Source organism: Gymnogyps californianus, chromosome 16 (genome assembly GCF_018139145.2).
Source record: "Gymnogyps californianus isolate 813 chromosome 16, ASM1813914v2, whole genome shotgun sequence".
Classification (NCBI taxonomy): Eukaryota; Metazoa; Chordata; class Aves; order Accipitriformes; family Cathartidae; genus Gymnogyps; species Gymnogyps californianus.
In genome coordinates this window covers 13,833,458-13,851,807 of record NC_059486.1, presented here as the reverse complement: position 1 = coordinate 13,851,807, position 18,350 = coordinate 13,833,458, and the positions used below count along the sequence as shown (strand labels likewise).

General features: G+C 46.0%; 1 protein-coding gene across 3 annotated transcripts in view; it reads right to left on the bottom strand.

The window, feature by feature from the left end:
- The window catches only part of SETD1B (SET domain containing 1B, histone lysine methyltransferase), a 55,275-nt gene that overhangs the window by 27,330 nt on the left and 9,595 nt on the right, over positions 1-18,350 (bottom strand). The window lies entirely within an intron of this gene.

Below are 18,350 nucleotides of genomic sequence, written 5' to 3'. Positions count from 1 at the left end.
ATTTGTGCTGCCATCTTTACTTTGCATTAATTAAATTAAGAGTTAGCAAAACAGGTATTTAATTATACGCATGACACATTTTTCCAAAGGTGTTTTAATGATGCAAATTCGTTGGGAGAGATTCACGTCAGCGTAACTGGTTATAAATGGCCTCATTCATTGTTCACCCAAAATTATAACTGCCACCTTTAATACCAGCACAGTGTGTTTTAGCACAGGCAGAGCCTCCCGAGTTACGTGAAGGGAACATCCTGAGATCTCACTCCCGGATCAGCCTGAACAGTGACAGGGTAGAGAGCCACTGAATGCAGAGTATCGGTCTTATCTCAGAGCAATACCCAGCATTTAGCAAGCAAATGTTCATACCTGCAGAAAAAAGAAACTACATCCTAATATTTGCATGCAGAACTGGCAGTTTCTAGGTGTGAAGAGGCTGTTCTCTCCCCGACCCAGAGGAGCACTGACACTGTGGCAGCGGTTGGGAGCTTCATCGTACGTGCCATTCGGTACCTTTCCTACGGGCAGAGGAACTTCACGTGCTTTCATTTCCTTTTAAAAAGGCCATCTGATAAAGAATTCACTCAGAATTTCAGAACACATTTTGAATACCGTCAGCTTATAGCTGATTTCACTTAAATATTCTGCTGGGTACCAAGTTACTTATATTTGAGGTAGGGAACTTACATCACTGTACGCAGCAACTACTCTGACATAGCCTGGCTGAGCTCTGGTGCATCAAAATAATGAAATGCAGGATCAATGGCATTCAGCACAATGCAAGGTCATTAGCTTTAATGAAGTGAAGCATCCCATGCTTGCAAGAAGTAGCAAACCTTTAAGCTTGCTGCAACTTGCCCTCACAGAAACCAAACAGAACAAAAAAATTCACTCTTTAAGCCCTAAAACTTAAAAAACTCTGTATTTAAATACTGAAAATCTTTGCAATTTAAGATGTTAAGAAGCTTTTCAATAAAGCTAGAACTAAAATCAGAAGTGGCTCTTGGACAAAAAGTTTTCGTAACCTAGTCAAACAGTCATCACTTGTTTTTGAACTAAAGTCCAGCCAAGGGTCTCAAAAATTCACAAGTGAGCAAGTCTCACCCTTTATCCTTACAAGAAAGTAGGGAAAGAAAAGCCTTCAGAGGTGAGGGGGAGAGGACAACTGACCAAACAAGGTTGCACAGCAAGTCGCTGACAGAGTCGAGAATAGACTCCAGGTCCCTCCGACCTCCTATTCCCCGGCTCCGGCTGCCTCCCCGCACCAAGCTCATGCCATGCTCCTCGCTGCCCACGCTCTGCGTTTGATAAGGGAAATGGCCCTAGTGCGATACGCGGTGATCCCAGGGTGAGAACAGCCCAAGTTCTCTAACACACAACTCTCTCTTCCCAGACTCCTTCGGCAGAGCACGTTACAGAGAACAAGACGTTTCAAACCTGCCACATTTCTTACAACACCATCCAGAAGAAAAAGGAAGCCTGAGGATGCAAGCCAGTCACCTGCAACTCTTCCTCAAAGACACAATTTCAATGAAAAACTCCTTTAAAAAAATATAAGCCCATTTAAGTTTGGCCCAGAGAATCCCACCATTCACTTTGTTAACAGAGTGAAATACCTCTTGCTGTCCAAAATCCACATACCGGAGCACAGCGAGGGCTTCAGAGAGTATTGCTTTGTTCATTTTTAACCTGCTTTTAGCTAGAGAAGAGCTTGCAGGTTCCACACATTCTTGGCAAAGCATGTAAAGAGGAGCCGTGCCTCCGAACTGCCCTCTTTGCTTACTGGGAGTGCAACACTCGGGCACGATGACATGGCACAGGGACCATGCTAAGCATTCACACCTCACAGTGTCAGGCGTGAACAAGGCAGACTCGGTGCCGGATTTACAATACACACAAATATTTTTACTTTGCTAACTATAATTATAGCTCTCCCTCTGAAAGAACACACACAAGGGTGGTACTTCGCTGGTGTTGCAGAAGTGGAGTATCAGAGGGCAGAGCTACTCAAGGTGGTTTGCCAGCAGTTTAGCTAAAAAACACAGAGCAAACCGCTGCCTGCACCTTCCCGGGTGAGCTTTCAAGCCTGTTCAGATAACTGTGCCGTGACCAGCGCCTGTGGTGGCTCGCGTCGGTCAGCACACCACCACTGCAGCCTGGATCTATGCTGAAGTTTGTTTACTGCCTCCTCCCCGGACGCCCCAGGTTGGTTAGTCATGTCTTTCAACCTCCTTTGGGCGGCTAAGAGAGCACCCGTCCTCCTGCTGCTGTCAGAGCGCGCGATTGCAATCACGGCAGCTTTTAAGTGGGACAAAGACAGCTTTCAGGTGTATCTGCACTATAATAAAATGCCCAGCTCAGTAACAGGCAAATGGAAAGATTAACATATTACAGATCAGTGATTATAAGTATCTTCAGCAACATGTATTTCTATCTCAAGAACAAAAGACTGCAAGATTTTTCTATAGCTATATATTTATACAGCATTTTGCAAATCTAACTCGCACGCAAAGGTTGCAAACAAAGCAGAGCAGAACAGAGACAGATCAGGGCGATGGACTCACGCCTCTGTCCCACAAAAAGGGGCACCAAAATCCCTGCAATGGAGCAGGGATTTCTCGCAGGAGACACTACGTGGGTGTTTTGGTTTCTTTATTATCGATTGCCAAAGTATCTCTCACTACGTGAAAAAGAGAATGACAATATCATGAGATGACAACATCCTACCTGATACATACACTGTCTTGGCTCAGCTTGTGTTTTGGTCTGGTACTTATTTGCAGTGCTTCTTTGGCACAGACAATTCTCCCCACACCTACAAGGCTGCGCAACGAGTAAAACAAGTGACAATAATATTCAAGTGCTCATTGTAAACAAACAGCACTGTGAACACCAGCCTAACTTATGCCACTTTCTTTTTTTCTTCTATTGCCAAGAGGGAACTTTAAGTTGATACCTCAAACCACAGAAGGATAGAGGGAGAATTCCCCAGAAGTCCCTGTTGGTCCCAGAACAGGGGGATGGGGGTGAGGAAATGCCACCCCGGTGCTGGTTTGTGTCTCACAATGTGCTGCCTCAGGTGCTGGCCCCTAATTAGACCGTCCTGCATACGAGGAGATGCCACAAGTTGGGATTTGGAAGGATGCGAGGGAAGAGCTCACCTGGGCTTTCAGTGCACAGCAGGAAGGGCTCTTGAGAGGGGGAGGCACATGGAGCTCATGCTTACAAAGGGAAAAGGTCTCCTCACTACCAGTGTTTCCTGACACTAGAAACATAAGTAAATTGACTTGTGTGTTAAGGATAGCAGGAGAGCTGGAAGGCTGCCCAACGGTCCATGCCATCATTAGAAAATCTAGTGAATTAAGATGACAAAATGAGCTAAAATGACTCCTGTACAATGGGCAGAAGTGCCAAAGACAGTATCCCAGACTCATGCAAACCAGCACCGCCAGTTTCCTGCAGGCCCTCAGATGTATCGAGCATCTGAGATGCATCTCGACACTTCAAGGCACCGTTTCAGACTCCAGAGGGGACTACCCTCTGCCTTCTCCCCGCAGGACAGTGGAATAACATCAGTGTCTCCAAGGAAAGGAACGGAGCACTAGCTTAAATCAGTATTTCCCAAAGCAAAGCCCCTGATGTGACACAGGGCATGAAATGGTCCACAAAAAAACCGAAAAATAGGAGAAAATAAATGCAACAATTGAACAGGAGAGGTTCGGGCTGTTTTTACTTGACTATACATAGAAGTTCCAGTGGCTGTACGAAACGATGCATCGATTCTTCTTTCCAAAAGTTGAGATGGATCCTGGAGTAAGAAACACCCACTTAGGCAGCCTCTACGCATCTCCGTGAGGCTAAAAACTTATTTTATTTAGCAAGCGATCCAGGGAAGGCCAGACAACTCTAGGTGAAGCAAAGAGGACAGAGATGGGAAGCAAATGCAGTGCAATTAGTGGTCTGAGGTAACCAGATCTTCACTGATCCAGAAACAAGACGACTTGAGAAATGCGATCCCAAGGGGAGAAGACTCAACCAGCGTTCAGTACTTTCAAAAATCCATTCTCTTGGCAAGAGAGCACCATACTTCAGTTTTCAACATGACTTTCAAGATCCCACTGCAAGAGCTTCCTAGGATAGCAATCCTCAGAGCCATAAATTAAGCCACTGGGAAAACAACTGCCAGATTTGCCTCAGCAGAAAGCCTGAAGAGATGAATTGGCAAAGAGGGCAATAACTTGCCGAGGGGTTTGCTCTGCTTGTTAGCAAGTGCATGACCTTCCACAAAAGGGGTGGCTTAATTCAGGTCTTTCTCCCTTCCGAAAGGGAAAGGAGGCTCTGAACTGCAAGCTTCACGGCATATGATGCGGTTACACTGTTCCTGTTGGCAAGATCACCGAAGAAGGGATATTTGGAGAAGCCAGACATTGCCCCTGGGCTTCCAGCATGCACAAGAGACTCTCTGGTGTCTGCAGGGACAGCTCTAGGAAGAGTGCAGGCTAACATAACATCCTTTGGGTCCACATTCATCAACGATGAGACTGGAAACTTCCAGACCCCCTGACTGCACAGATTTGAGCCGAGACAAATGTGAACATACAACTGGGCAGATCACAAAATACAGTGAGAGTATGAGACGGGGAGTCACTGGCCCCCAGCCCGAGATCAGGGATGCCTGGGCAGCCCGTGCATGCCCCAACGCGAAGCTAGCCTGGACAGTCGCCCCTTCTGCATTATGTGAACAAATCCGAACTGGCAGGGCGAATGGGTGCCAATTCAGGGGCTGCGTCATGTGGCCATAGTATTTTTCATCACGTATGAAACACCCTAAAATTGGATTTACCATCTCATGGAACTATAGCCTTTTCCCTCAAGTCTTAAGTAGATCTTATTAAGGGGAAAAAAGGTTTCTTCGGGGAGGGGGGAGGAGGAGGTAGGGAAAAGGAAGGAGGAAAAGAGAGAGGGGTCTTAACATTGGGGAGCCATGTAACAAGGCAGGCTCTTTCCACAGCAATGGTTGTTCTGGTTTCCCTATTTTAGATGGGGGGAAGGGATAGCTGAAGAGCTATTTGCAATCTAACTTCAAAGGCTTTAGTCGGCTGGGAAGCTAAGTCATGCATAAAAGGATGGTAGAGTGGCAAGAAAATACCCCCTACAGATAAATTAGTCAGGGAATGTTCTCTGCTTCTCCCAAAGACTTTCATACAGCCAGACTGGCTTTACCCAGGTAAAGCCCTTTTCAGACACCAGGTTCAGTGATGCAGAGTCCTGGGAACAAACCAGCCAAATCCTACAGAGGAACTAAACAGTCTCTCTGAAAAAGAGAAAGGCAGCAGTAAGCATGCAATGGGCTTCTCTGTCATTTTCTGCCATCTCAGCTATTATCAGTAGATTTTATTCTAAGGTTTGTCCACACACAAAAGATGCAGAGTTTGAGGCAGCATCTCCCTCTCTAAAGATGCAAAGAAAAGCAAGGAATTTAGGAGAAATCACACAGTATACGGAGAACTCATTTCCCAAATGATTCTGAAATGCTCTGTTTTGTTCTTCATGCTGGTGTGCAAAAATGCACCCACATTTCTAGAGAGCAGAAGGTACTTTACATCGAAGATAAAGAAAGGAATTGGCAACCTTAGATCAGAGTCCACCTATAAGTTTAAAAAAAAAAAAAAAACCTGCAATAACTGAGTGTGCAGAGTACACAGATACCTTACAGTTCAGTACCAGGCAGGAGCTCACATGCCATCCCCTCATACTTACTCTCATACTTAAACCTTAGGTCAAACGGAGCCACGAATTCAGATCTTGCTACCAACAGGGCAATAAGAAAGCAGATAAGCTTGGAAAACAGTCTAGCTTCCCAGCTGCTATCAGCCTATTGAAGAATAGGTTGTACACACACTGTATTTAAACAAGTTCTAATCAGCAGAACTAGGCCAATTTGATATTATTCCCCTTTCACATACTACTACTATACCCCCGAGTATCTGAAATCACGTGGCTATTACTGTTATGGCAGCATTTTCAGTGCTCTGTTCAGTGCTCTCTGCACTTCCAGTGATAGTAGCAACAGCAGTTTCATTTGCAAGACCTGGACATCTGCAATGCAACCTGTGCAACGTTGAGACTCCTCAGAAGAGAGGGCAGAAAGGAAGGAATTGAGGTCTTGAAGGACAACGGGCAAAAGAAAAAAAGAACAGCTTTTGTTAGATCATTCATCAGTATCACCTTTTAATGCTCTTCTGCTCGCTGCCGTCTGCTCTCAGACCCAAGTGCCATTAGTATATCCCGAGGCAGCAGTTCAGACACTTGCCTGCCTTCTCAAGAGGCATCCTGAATGATGAGCCTGGCTTCTCCCTCCCCTCTCCAAGAGCCCGAGCTATTCTTGCCCTGAATTTCTAGGGTGCAGTCCTGATCTGTTCATGCAGCTGGGAAGCAAAGAGGCCCAACTGTTTTTGGCACCTGCAAGAAAACCCAGGAGCCTGTAGCCCACAGCTGATGGATGTAGCCCAGAACAGTCCTTTCCAAACAAGTACAGCTTTTACTCTCCAACAAGTATGGAACAAGCAAGGGGAAAGAGTTAAAGTCCCAATTTTTATGTGAACCTTTCCCTTTCCTGAACGCTTTTGCTGAAATTTCATGAGCCCTCCACTCCTGGCCTGGGAGGTCACACAGACTTAGCACTACTCTCCTCCTAGGAGCTCTCTTCTATCCCAGTACCAACTATTTGAGAAGAAATAAGAAAGCATGAAAGAGGGAACATACTGTTAATAAGGTCTTTAGGACCTTGTTATCATCTTGATTGCAGTCATGGTGGCAACACAGTATGGTTTCAAATAAGAAAGCTTGTGGCCGTCTGTTCTGGAGACAGCCACTGCCATCATCCCAAGACAGGACAATAGGACATCTGCTGTGCTTCTGAAATTCCCAGCAAAACTGCTGCAGAGAAGACCGTTCAGCCAGTCCACCTGATCTTGACTGTCTGACAAAAAGCATTTAAGCACTTTGGGTGAAGCCCCCACTGGAGGTGGTGCAAGTGCTCTAGGCCTGCTGGGATGCAGCAGTAGAGAACGACCCCAGGGAACGAGAGGCTCACGAGACAAAAACTTCTCTCTCACCGGCTGTGGCCAGCCTGCGAACCCTTTGCAGCAGTGACCACAAATGATGACTGGCACCCTAATGAGCTTAGCAGGCTCCACTCATTTTCTGAGCATTACAACACAAGCTAACAAGTCCTTATCAGCAAAGTGCCGTAGATGCATTAAAACCCAGCCAGACCGCAGGAGACGTTTCACTCCAAGGAGCCTATTTCAAGCAGCTAAAGAGGCTGAGTAGAGACGTTCTTCCTCAAAAGTAAGGGTGAGGCCAGCAAGAAACAGTTCCCCTTTGGTAACATTTCTCTTCTCTTACAGATCTTCTCTCTGGAGGCATCTTGAATTTTTCACCGCTTTATTTCCTGCTTAGATTTTCCTTCTCTTGCTGTACTCTGATTTAACTAAGTGCAGTCAGAGAGGAGAGAATGAAGCACATCAGCTTAGGTACGTAACATATTCATTAAAAATCTTCCTCATTGTACGACACAGCCTAAAGCAATATCCAGCCAGAAATACCTTCACGTTGTCCCTGTCCAAAACCTGCTCAGTGAGGGAAAGGCAACTTTTTCCCCATACCACTCCTCTCGGGTGATGGAAACAACCCTTGTGGCTGCCAACTGTTGACTGATCCCTTAACAAAAATAATCTCTGTGCAGGACATGACATTTCTCATGGCCTTCTAGAACATACCAAACTTTTGCTATTAAACTATCCCCACTATATGCAAAATAAGTTGTGTAACCGCAACTGTTCTAAATTACCAGAGTGGAAATACCCCACAGCTGGTCTTCATTCCCACTGCCATTTGTGCAGGCATAAAATATTCAAAAAAAGAGACAAGAGGTAAAGTATGCTGATTTCCCCACCTGTCCCCTCATTAGCAAGCAGGAGGTTTAAAACAAACACATGGAAACACTTTTCACCTAGAGCAAAATTCAGCTGTGCACCTCATTGCCACAGGATACCGCAAAGACTCAGAAGTGCAGATGGGTTTAAAAATGGATTAGACATTTGTGGAAGATGGGTCCACCGGCAACTACTGAACAAGATCATGTCCTAATCTGCTGGTCCTGAGTAGCAGAGGGACCCCAGGGGAGCACCACCGCATACAGCCCTGCTGCTGATGGGGTTTTTGCATGGCACGAACTGTTCTGACCTCTCACTGAAGGTCTTTCAGCAACCTAGAGGAAATAACCCCCAACAACACAGACAACCAAGGAAAGGTAGAGACGTGCCTTTTCCTTGCTTACTCATGAGTTAGTCCAAAGTCTCTTTCTGTTCTCTCTTGCGGCAAAGCCATAATCAAGCTCTACCACAGATGACCGCTCAAGCAGAAGGGCTGCATGCACACGGGCAGAGCCGTTCAGCGGCAGCCAGTGCCAGGCGACCCGTGCTCTGCTCCTCAGACCCACTACCCCAGGCTCTTTCAGGCCTCCCCATGCTGGTGACACTTACTTTACTCGCTTCCTTAATACTTGCTTTGAAGAGCTTTGCTAAAATGATCAAGATGAGTGCAAAGCCCTGCAGAAGCACAGGACAGCATAGCATCTCTACAGCCCATACCTGAGCAGACATATCTAAACCACTCTCAATCACACAGCTCTTATTTTTTAAAGCAGCTTTCCCATTAGATTGGTTCATTAGTTTGAAGTTACATATGAACTCTTGAAAAGGCAGGTTACTTATTTAAAGAGCTACGTGAAGCAGTTGTGAGAAAGGCACAAAAACAGCCAACCCGGCTCTGTGCTCACGCACTCCATGCACTGCTCACTGATTCAGGTGACCAGCTGGAAGGCATGGGCATCTTTTTTTTTCTTTTTTTTTTTTTAGCAGTTGTGCAGGAACAGCTGGCTTCATGGTTTGCAAGTAATAGTTTTTCACTTAGGACGGTTTAGCCTCAGCACCTTTTGAAGCACCAGAGCTGCACAGTACTTCTTATACCACATACCATAATCAATACATCTCACTCACTGGATGTGATACTAAGGTTGTGCCTCACTAGAACATAGTTACACTGTGCAATACTCTTTATACCAGAGCTCAGTTAAAATAGTAAAAATATTGCAAAAACTGGGTCATAACAAGGGTCCAACATTCATCCTTCTTACAAGTCAGTTTGTACATTTCGCCCCAAATTCACTTACAATAAAATCTAGTCCTAACACAATCTTCATCCCAATTCAGAAGTCTAGAGACTACTATGAGCTGCTCTTCTGTTTTTTTGGGTTTTTTTTTAAAGGCATGGTACTATCTAAAGCTCAGGTTTTCTTCAGCTTGGACACTGAAAACAGATCCACACAAACCCTTTCAAAGTCAGAGGCCACGTGGAAGCTGCACAGCGGTTGACCCCCCAAAAACAGTGCAAACCCACCTGCGCAGTTCCTCGTGTCTCCCTTGTCTGCTTCCCCCCTCTCCATGACCCCACAGCAATACACAGCCAGCTGAGCTGGGCTGCAAAAGCCGCCTGGGGTCCCCCCAAAGGACGGTGCACCCACAGCAGCTGTGCCAAAGGCACTTCCCTGACTGCAGCCTTGTGCCACAGCCCTTTTGTAGCACATGCGTCCCAGCAATGAGCCAAGACAACGTCACGCAACAAGATTTCCTCAAGCTGAAGTCTGAGCATCCAACCCAGCAGGGATCACCGCTTACTTCTGGTGTCCTGCAGCCAGGCTGGGTGCTCCCTCCACGATGCCGGCTCCCGGGGAATTTAAAAGCAATCCCAGCATCAGGTCTCCGTCCTCCATCAGGGCTCTGCTGGGGCCAGGCTGCCCTCCGCCACCAAACCCACACCACCTTCCTGCCTGCTTCTCGCTGACCTGGAATATGCCTTCAGGTTTGCAAAACCATCTGCTGTTACCACTTTTCTGATGTAATTTGGGAGATACGTCCCACCTGACATTGTACTAACAAGCAAATAAATTCATTGAGATTCCCTTGTTAAAATGCATCCTTTCGCGCACATCTCCATGGCATATATTCAACCAGTAGATTGCCTTTTATGTTTTACTGTAATTTGAATAATTTTATGCGGTACTAAGGATTTTCCTATTTTCCAAGTAATTTTTTTCCTGGACAATAGCAAAATGCTTGTAGCACCTTGATAACAGTTGCTCACATTTATCTGCATCCTTCAAAGACAATATTTCAATTATCTGCACTGGAAACTCTCAGCCACATCTGCTGACCAAAATGTCACGTTTGGCAACCGCTTAGCAACAAGGACTGGATTGGGAAACTGTCCCCAGAGCTATGTGCCAACATTAAACCAGCTCCTGCTTCCACGAAACAACACTGCTATCACCTGAAATAGGTATATTTTGTTTTGCCTGGGACACACAAAGCACCAGAAATAACAAGCTCCTTTGGGAGAAGGGAAACCTGGAAAGAAGCTGCCTACTTCAGCAATCCCTCCCCAGGCTCCTAGAGGGAACGTCTCCCCGACATGTGCAACGCATGTTAATCCTGCACAGCGGGAGGACACACCACTTGGACATAAGCACAAAACTATACTGCTCACTGTGAAACACAGCTCTTTTGGGAAAAATCTGGATATAAGAAAGCAACTCTCACTCCACACCATCCACAAAAGCAGCAGACATCCGATTCTTTGATCAGGCCAGCAAAGGGCTGTTTCAACCCCAGGAAAAACAAAAGCCAGTCCTTCCTTCACGTTACCCAACCTGCATCATCCTCAGCCCTCTTCTTCCTAAGGCTCCATGCCATTGTACTCACTGACACAGGGAATTTGCGCAGCGGTGAGCCTGAGGACATCCCACCTTGAATGCCTGAAGCTGCAGGTAAGGAGGAAAAATAGGAAGGACTGGACCCTGGCAAGACCATCTCTGCTTCTCCTCTTCCTCCCCTCCTCACCATTCTCAGAGCCTTTTTCCTAACAATCTCTCTGACTTACTGCCTGATCTGGAGAGAGAGATATTGGGCAAAACGCAGGTGAGCTGGTCAAAGGTGTGCAATAAATTGCACTTAGTACACAGTTATCAACTCCACATACATACATACTCCACAAAACACACGTTCAGAGCAGCCAGCAAATCCAAATGCCACTAAAAAGTGCCTAAGTCAAAACACCCAGGTCCCAACGAGTGAAAACTGGAAGTTCTGCTACAGCTGCCTGACCCTTTTGCAACCAAACCTCCAAACCATAAGAACTGCTGCCAGCTTCAAGTTCAAGCAGCAGTTTCATTTCCTCCCCACGCCATGCCTGCGCAGGGCTCACAGTGCCCTCTATGCAAAGAGCGATTGCCGAAGCCCAAGCCGCGAACAACTTCCTTTACTCAAACTGCTCCTGAAGCAACGCTTTTGCAACGCCTGGAGGAGTGAACCTATTCCAACCTGGGGAGAAATTAGAAACCCCAATTTGCCGTCTTGCTATTTTATATGCATCTTGACCTCATCAGGCCTGTCTGCACTGCTGGAAACTTGTGAAAGCAGCCACTGGCTTTATTTTAGCACTAAGCAAATAAAAACATTTTAAAATACTTTTTAAAAAACTTTTTTTTTTTTTTAAATACTTTGATTTTAGGAGCTGAAAAATTTGAGCAACCTTTTTCTCGTGATGAATAGACATTTCCAAAAGCAAGCACTGCACTTTCATAATAAATCCTGAGACAGCAGTAACATGTCTAGGTCAAAGGAGCCCTCACGGGCAGGTACGTGATGCGCAGAGTTAACGAACTCACAGGTTTCGTTTTGAGTTTTGCTCCGTCTTCACTAGGTACAAACAAGTACCCCAAACTGAAAATTAAAATCAATAGAAGGGGGGTGGCAAAGTCATGGGACTCAACTTTGATGCATACGGAAAAAACGTTCTACTGATGAACTGTATCTATTTAGAGGACTCCAGGAAAGGCAACAGCCAGCAGAAATTTGAATAAGCACTCGTCTGTTCACTGCTCTGTGTCAGACACAGACACATATAGAACACAGCGGCTGCTCCGTCGTCTTCAAAATCAGACCCAGAAATTAGTGCTGTTCTGGCGGCTGCCAGCACAATATGTTAACAGCAATTATTTTCCCAATATTTCTACTGATTACCTAACACACTGGCACATTTTCTCAGTGTCACTGCATGTTGCAACACATGCTGCCATCCAGTAACTTGTCTGCATTCTCTTGGTCACTTTTCACAACCATCAGATGCGAAATGCAACTAGAATGATAATGGGTTGGAGAAACTGCGATGAAAACGTGTCACTTCAATGTGAGGCTTCACAGCCTGCATTTATGACATCTGAACGTTCAATATCGTCACTGCTAAAATCTGAGTGTTGAAAAGAATAGGAAGAACTCTATAAGGAGCAAAAGGAAGATGCCAAGGGCTCTCTAACTGTAAATGGTCTGCAGAGCTCAGACTTGCAAATATTATTCCGCCATAATCTATATGCTATGGTTAAACATTGCAATTTGGATCTAAGTTTCTAGAGCAGCAGAGCTTACATAAACACAAAATAAGCAGTGCTCTACCTATTAACAAGCAATTTAATTATACATACTCAGTCCACCAGGAACTGAAAATTTACAGAAAGTCACTGGTGGCAAAACAGAGAACAAACTGAGCTAGTGGCAAGAGTATAATCAGCAACAGTGATTTGTAAAAAGGGATGGCAATGTCATTTCTATTAGGTATGCAAAATGCAAAAGCCTCAAAGTCTTGGCCTGGTATGAGAGAGTGAAAGAACCACTCAGCCTCCCAACCACAGCCTGCTTTCTATTTTTCAGTTACACTCCAGAGCATTTCACCATTTCTAGCTCTGTTATCAACAAGAGACATGTTCTCTCATTCTACTGAAGTTGTTAGGTATCCAAAAAACCCAAACCATAAACAGTCAAATACTTCTCCGTTTAGTTTTTTGCCCTCCATGAGCATACATGTATGAGGGGGGACATCACCAGGAATACCAGGTGAATCCTATGCGATTCTGCTCTGCAAAAGTGATCGTAAAAACTGACACTGGGCTTGTTACCTCTCGCTGCTTCCTATATTGAACACATTTGGCCGGTCAAGCCCTCTGCATTGCTAACCACCAGTTTTGCAAGCACTCCAAGAATCAAATTGGAGACAAATACAAAAAGTCAAAAGTCAAATACAGCTTAGCAAACACGAAGAGACTTCTCTACTTTATATAAATTTTTGTAGGAGCAGCAGGTTGTCATGTGGTAAATTAATCAGATGTACAAGGAAGCAGTCCCTGCCTGTGGTCTTCCAGTCTCAGCTCTGAAAAAAAAACACAGAAGATAACAATACCCTGCATTTCCCCTGCTTCAGGAGCCAGGACATCCTCACCTTCGCCAGGTCATATGGGAACTGACCCTCAGCCCCAAGCATCCTCGGGAAGATGCAGGGCTGCAGTCCTGCCCCAGCGTGCTCCCTCCTCTGGGCGTGGAGGCTGAACAGACCTCTGAGGTCTCAAAAGGGTACGGCGTAGCGTCATATTTAAATCACCTTTTGAGGGATTTGTGTGCTGCCTTTCTTTTCTGAACAAGCTTAAACTCTGCAAGATCCCCTGAAATCCCTGTGGTTTCTCACTGCTGTTCTGCCTGGGTCAGGGAGGGCAGAACTGAACCCACAGTTTAAGGAGCTCGCTCTCATTTTAATTTCACAGGTTTAGCATGGCTGGTGTAATTCACATGTAAAACCACAGCAGCCATCCAAATCTTTGCTGCCTGGGCATTGGCTGGCTGCATTTCTGGAAATTCATGGTCATAACATATACCTATTTTTTGAGTTTCCATTAGGAACCGGTTCTGTCAGGCATGATCGCATTCGCAAGAGCTCAGGAGGCAGGAAAATTTGAAAAAGTGTTTATGAGACAGGGCATAAATCACAGCTCTCAGGTTTTTCTCCCTTCTTCAATTAAAAAAATACATTCAGAGCAACCATACCCCACATCTACTCCCCCCATCTCCCCCCAGAAATGATGAATCCCACTCTAGGTGTAAATTGGATCCCAGGCGGACCCATATATATTATACATACATAACAGCTACTTATGGGCATAAGGGCTCTTGCACAGTTACTGTGGAAACCAAGGTATCAAATTTCCTGGCTCTTAAGACTCTACCTTCTCAACCTTAATGTGCATTTACCTTGAATAAACCACTTCTGCACTCTCCAGGCCAGAAACATCCCTTAGCAGAGTGCGTTTGGGTTCATCTTTAGGAGGCTCCATCTAACCCGCTGTCAGTGTCCCAGGAACACGGGGCTGCCTCCGACTCCGCACAACCCATGGACGGGAGCAGGGCACAGGAGGAGAGAGCATCCTTCTGCAAGCAGAGACCGACTCACTCCTGCACAGCACAGCTCCAAGGGGCACTGACCGCTCCTGGGGCAACCACTGCAGGTACTACTGGCAGAAAAATCCCCTGCAGCTCCTCTCGCTGCCTGGACAGCATCGGGGCACTGCTTTCTCTCACAGGTACTCGTGACAACTAAAGGTTGAACTTGGCTCAGTAGGAAAGGGGAATCGTTTACCAGCTACTGAAACACAGCCCAGTCTGGATGGGGATGCAGCAGCGTGGAGCAGCACAAGACACGATGCAGTGTCTTGAGGAGAATGTCATCACATCCTGCTAAGGCTCCGCAGGGACAATGTGACACTTCAACATAAATTTCTTCCAGTTCTGGCCACGACCACACAAGAACCCGAAGATACTTCAATGCAAAGTGCAAATTCAGCCCAGATGTAACCTCAGGGACTTCAGCAGAGCTCACTGTAGGGCTGAGCCTGACCCACCTCATCTATGTGTAAGCACAGCTCACAAATTCTCCCTGGGTAACTGCGAGGGGATCCACCGCATACGCACAGCTTGTCACGGGGATGCCGACGCTGTCCTGTAAGAGGCACCTCAGCATCCAGCACGGCATTAAAAACACTCACAACAGCCAAGTGAGACACTGAGGGGTGCTGGTGACAGCAGTGGCTTTCAGGGTCTCTAGGGCTGCTGTGCACTGTGCAACTTCCAGTTTGCTCCCCAAACCATCTGGTAAAATTCACAGCAAGCAGCAGGAGAACTGCTCTCACCTCATTCATGTTTCAGGATCTTTATTTTTATGATTATCTTTGGCATTTTTAAGGCACCCCTCCCACCACAGTAACTAGGTGCTTAGCCAAACTACCAGGAAGACAGGAGACTGTTGATCCTTCAATTAAAAAGTACTTTAGTACTTATAAATCTCAAAAAATACCACTGTCAATCATACGGTCTTCCTATTACACACTGGCTACGCACACAAACTAATACATTCACATAAGCTGAAACATAAAAGACATCATCAATATACAACAAAGTGACTTGTTACAATCCTGTCACCCTCCCCAGCACACACAGGCAGGGCCTCTTCCTGTAACAAGCCAAGCAAAAACAAGACCTGGCTCAAATGGGATGTCAAAACATCAAACTGTACTTACTTAACCTTTGCACTTCTGAAACAGCAAAGATCCTGTGAAAAAGAAATTATTACAATTCTTTCCTTGTTATGTCTCAGGAACATAGGAAGGAAAGTTTGTACATTGCTACCCTCAAAAATTTTCCTAAAATAACAATGCAGCTTGGCTGTTTTCTTTCCTTGCCATCTTGTAGTTTCTTGAAAAAGCCCTCTCTGCCTTGTCTTCCGGGCTGGCAGGTTGTGCTGTTTGTAAAGGATCCCTTTTCTCCTCTTACCTCGTACTGCCCACATCCCGCTCTGTTCCACCTCTCAGCGCTCGTCCCTTGGCTAAGCTTAGCAGGACTTTCTCTGCAGACCATAATCACTGCTCTGAGATTAGTCGGAGTTAGGTGTTGCAGACAGATGCACAGCCCTTCCTCTCCCACACCCAAACTCCCTGCCAAGCTCTGGCTTAGGAGTATCATACCAGATCTTGAAATCAAACTCCGGGGTCTTGCATGATAAATCAGAGCAATTGCTGGGGCTTGGCTGTACTTCCTTTACTTATGGCAAGTCTGGGGTGGTTAACTTGCCTGACGATTTGACAGCGCTTCACCTATAGAACAAATGTTACCGTATTAGCAATCATTGACAAAAATCGTGCTTGTTTTGATGGGAAACAGGAGTAGGTCCTTGAAAAGCACCTATTGTCTCAGGAAAAACTTCCCTGCAACTTTGCTGGCATTCTTACGAATCCTGAGATTTTCCCAGCTAGAGCACCCGCCCAAAGAGAGCTGGCCTGGGGCTGCTCCAACCCTTGAAGAGCCAAATATGAAGTAAATAAATTCAAACTCTCTGCCCTTTATTGCTTCCTTATGATACTTAATGAGCCCTCCCTACACTAATATATCACTTCTGCTCTGCTCCCCACGCCACACAGTCACTAGAAATATTCGGGTCTGCCTTCCCTCTGTTTTGCTGGAGGATTCTCTGAAGGACTAAAGTTGAATAGTGGTATCACAATAGGCTGAAGCCGGAGGTTCAGCTTTCCAGCCCACAGACAGACTCAATGCCCCTCTCTAACTCAGTTGGAAAGCTGCAGCTCAAATTTCAGCCTATGTTAAGTCACTGTTCAGCTCTGCTCCTTCAGGAAAAGAGAGGGAAGCCCAGAGAGCCTTTTTCTAAAGCAAAAAACTGGGGGGGGGAGAGGGGCAGGGGAAGGAAGCAAAAACACATGGAGATCGTTTTTTGTGCATCAGAAGGAGCAATGAAAGGCGCAGGCAACTTTTCAAACATGCCAGAACAGCTTAGTGTGATTTGTAACCAAGAGGAGGGTTGAATAAACAGCTCCAACAACAAACATCAAACTTTTTTTGGGGGGGAGGAGACAATTAAGGCAGCAATGACCTGCACGGAGACCCTGCTACCACCTTTCTGACTTCTGCAGAGGATCAAGGCATTTATATCATTTTGTATCACAGAACCATCGACGTGAACTTCTGACACCAGCATCTCATTAAGGGGAGACAAAGACTTAACATGGGCTTCAACGTCAGCATGCCGCTGCCCCATATCACAACCTACAAATATAACATCCCAGCCAGTCCCCCAATGCTGATCTCAGCTACAGAAAGTGCCTGACCCCACATACCATGCTGGCATTCATCCATCTTCCTAAACATGCTCGGAATTGGCTGCAACCCTCTTGCACAAGAGTAAGGACAGCAGATACAAGCCCAGAATGGCAAGGAGATGAGGGATGCCTTCCTCATTTTGTTAGACAAACTAAGAGTATCCCTTCTTAAGCCTGCCAGACCGAGCTCAAGGAATCAAAACTCCATTCCTAATTAATACATCATCAGGTCCCACCAGCCAGGGACCTGCCTCCCAAGAGGGGAGGCCTGGGCCAGCCTAGATGATGAATGAGACCTCGAGCAGCTGAATTGTTTCAAAGGTTAAACTGGCAACTGCAAGGACAAGCAGGTTTGGAAAGGCATGTAGAAAAAACAAAATATCCAGCACAGTTACAATTTTTTTCCTATTTAGCACTGAGACCTGCACTGTTATTGCTACAGCACTTTTCCTCCAGTTAGGCGCTCTGCAAAGCCCATAGCTACAGGAGCAGCAGCTCCTCCTCTCCTGAAATGCAGCTGCTTCTCAGGTGAAAACCTCACAACGGCAGACCACTGGAAGGAAATCCATTCTGCCAGCTTAACCCCAGCAAACTTTCATGAGTAAATTAAATTGATCTACCACACTCGGGACATTTACACAAGACCAGCCCTCTAGGATGGCTGAGGTCCCCTTACTGCAGAATTCTTGCACACCAGGGACAGCAGTTTCATCCGCTTGCATGACTTATAAACACTGAGGAGAAAGGGTCTGGCATTTGCAAAGATCTGTATTTTGACTGTTCCTTGACACAGCAGAATAGGACCGACACATCCACTGCAGCGATACTCACATTTGCTGCAACAGACTTCCCAAACAGACACGCCATGCAACGTAATTTCTCTGTCTGCTGGCACCATTCCACACCGTTAAGCTCTCGCTGTCCCTTCAGCCACAAATGCCCCAGCAGAGGCAGCAAGCTCCGCTCTATTATTGGAAGACTCAGTGGAGCACATCCCCCACAAGCCAACTACCTCCCCCTTTCAACTGAGCAAAGTGAGTATTAAAACCCAGCAACTGTCTCCCGTTCAAACCAGATGGCATAAATAGCTGGAGAGCTATCAAACAAAGTATACATTCAATACTTCGGCATAACATGAAAGCCCCGTTAAGCGAGTGTGTGCATACATACACACCCACGCTCAGGGACCAAAGCAATGGCAGAAAGTGCTCGATTAACTCCTCTAGTGGCTTAAGTGTCTGTC